The 2595-nt window shown below is 48.0% G+C and overlaps 1 protein-coding gene across 2 annotated transcripts in view; it reads right to left on the bottom strand.

Annotated features, from left to right (window-relative positions):
• DHX30 (DEAH (Asp-Glu-Ala-His) box helicase 30) overlaps positions 1–2595 on the bottom strand; it is a 70330-nt gene extending 67735 nt beyond the window's left edge. Inside the window, exons 1-2 of one of the 2 annotated variants that reach the window (XM_011981019.1) lie at positions 2340–2595; positions 648–742 (exon numbers count right to left, since the gene is read on the bottom strand). The gene's annotated coding sequence lies outside the window, so the exon portion shown is untranslated. Of the gene's footprint in view, positions 1–647; positions 746–2339 lie in introns of those variants that run through there. The other variant, XM_011981021.1, reaches the window with a different exon arrangement.

The following is a 2595-nucleotide window of genomic DNA, read 5'->3' on the forward strand; positions in this document are numbered from 1 at the left end:
AGCCAGGCATGGTGGTGCATGCCTGTAATCCCAGCTACTCAGGAGGCTGAGGCAGGAGAATCTCTTGAACCCAGGAGGCAGAGGTTGCACTGAGCCAAGATCGCACCATTGCACTCCAACCTGGGCAATAGAATGAGACTCCATCTCAGAAAAAAAAATACAAAAAAGGTAGCCGGGCTTGGTGGCATGAGGCTGAGGCAGGAGAATTGCTTGAACTAAGGAGGTGGAGATTGCAGTGAGCTGAGATTGCACCACTGCACTCCAGCCTGGGCTTTGGGAGGCTGAGGCACGCTGATCACTTGACGTCAGGGTTCGAGACCAGCCTGGCCAACATGGTGAAACCCCGTCTCTACTAAAAACAAAAAAATCAGTTGGGCATGGTGACAGGTGCCTGTAATCTCAGCGACTTGGGAGGCTGAGACAGGAGAATGGCCTGAAGGTGGGAGGAGGAGGTTGCAGCGAGCCAAGATCGTGCCACTGCACTCCAGCCTGGGGGACAAAACGAAACTCTGTCTCAAAAATAAAATAAAATAAATGATATCTTTCTTCCAAAATGGTCAGAAATAGGTTTAACACATGCCTCTTGTTTTACAGTACGTCTGAGCATGAGATCTACCACTGCTCTGTGCATGGCTAAATCAACTTACCTTATAAAAGCAATGACAGTCTCAGATTTTGTAGGCTTTTGAACTGGAGCTGAATTTTCTCCTTGCTATTCCTCATCACGAGGCTGGGCCTCCTCCTGGGAAGTACAACGCTGGGTCAATACAGTGGGGGCCCCACAGGGAAAGAAAGTTGCTCCAACCATTAAAATTCATTTACTAGCTCTAACAAGGACAAATTTTGTTAGTGGCATGATGGGCACATACTGGACAGAATGGCCTTACAAATCAGGACTTGCCATGACCCAGTCAAGGCCTATTAAATTGTGAGCTGTCCTACACCAGCACCTGTATAAGTGCTGAAGTCTTCTGACATCATCTAAGAAGATGTCAAGGTAAAGAAAGCCTTGTAAGCCTGAAAACCATTTTCTGCAAGCCCAGAGCAAAACCTACTTCCGTTTTGAGTTCTAATCCCATAATAGTTATGATAATCTAACACAAAGAAGCTATAACACTCTTCAAGATTGGGAAAATAACAATAACCCAAAGTTGAACAGCATTTTTACAGTTCGTAACATACTTCCATAGACTTTATCCCATTTAATCCAGGCAACTATCCAGTGAGGTAGGAATTATCTTTCCAGAGAAGAAAACTGAAGCACAGGTTACACAATCTGCCCAAGATCCCATAGCTGCCTCAGGGCAGATGGAAATCAGCATTGAAGCATGCTGACTCCAAAACCCTCCTTGCTTATATACTAGGCTACTTTTCTTATTTCCAGGATATCATGCTGTTGCCTAAATGTACTATGGTTCATTCCTTGAGACATATTATACTGTTATCTTCAAAGGCTGAAAGGGGCAAGAAAGGTCCAACAGCTAATAAAACTTGCATGTGGTTTTTGTTTTGTTTTGAGACGGAGCTTCGCTCTTGTTGCCCAGGCTGGAGTGCAATGGCGCGATCTTGGCTCACTGCAACCTCTGCCTCCTGGGTTCAAGCAATTCTTTTGCCTCAGCCTCCCAAGTAGCTAGGGTTACAAGGGCACGCCACCATGACCGGCTAATTTTTGTATTTTTAGTAGAGACGATGTCTAGCCATGTTGGCCTGGCTGGTCTCAAACTTCTGACCTCAGATGATCCACCTGCCTCGGCCTCCCAAAGTGCTGGGATTACCGGCGTGAGACACCGCTCCTGGCCTTAATAAAACTTTGTATCACAGCTACATAAATGAAAACACTTGAAGAGCAACTATCTTTTAGGGATAAAGAGCCAACACAGGTAGAAAACGCAGCAAAGGATGTCGTTTCTGCACATCGCCTTAAATCTCTAAGATTTAAGTGTAAATTACAAGATGTAGTCGAGACCCACAATGACAGTGGGGTTACCGCCTTGCAAGAAACTTCAAGGAAAATCACCAACGTCTCATTTCACTCTGGCCAGTAAGCTGCAACCAAAACCAGGTTGAAAGCCTGTAAGTGGCCTTCTGCAGTCTACCTTAGTGTATGGCAAACCCCCATGGAGTGGGGTTGTAAAGTGCAACAGCCTCTGCCTTGAAAAATCACAATTCAAGTGACCAATGTTGCTACACAACGACCAGATAGATATGCCATACCCCTGGCTTCGGGGTTCTGAGGACCCCTGGGACTCCAGTTCACTGCAAACAAAGGACCCAACATGCATTTGGTCTTCCCCTGCTAAATGGGGCAAGTTACCACCAGCAAACAAAGAATACCTCACCCCGTGGCCTCCCCCAGTGACAAAGTCGGTGCAAAAGGGGGCAAACTAAGGGGGCCAGAAGGCACGGGGCCTCCCTCTGGACGAACGGTCTGGGCAGCACCGGGAAGGAGGAGAAGTAGACAAAGGTCTCGGGGCACTCAGGAGGCTTCCTCCAGGCCTTGCCTGGGGAAACGGAGCATCCCCTGAGGCGAAGGCGTCGTTGCGCCAATGAAGCTGCCTCTCCCGCGGCCTCCGCGGAGCCCCTGGCTGCGAGGCC

The sequence above is a fragment of the Mandrillus leucophaeus genome, unplaced genomic scaffold (assembly GCF_000951045.1).
Source record: "Mandrillus leucophaeus isolate KB7577 unplaced genomic scaffold, Mleu.le_1.0 Scaffold22, whole genome shotgun sequence".
In the NCBI taxonomy this organism is placed as follows: Eukaryota; Metazoa; Chordata; class Mammalia; order Primates; family Cercopithecidae; genus Mandrillus; species Mandrillus leucophaeus.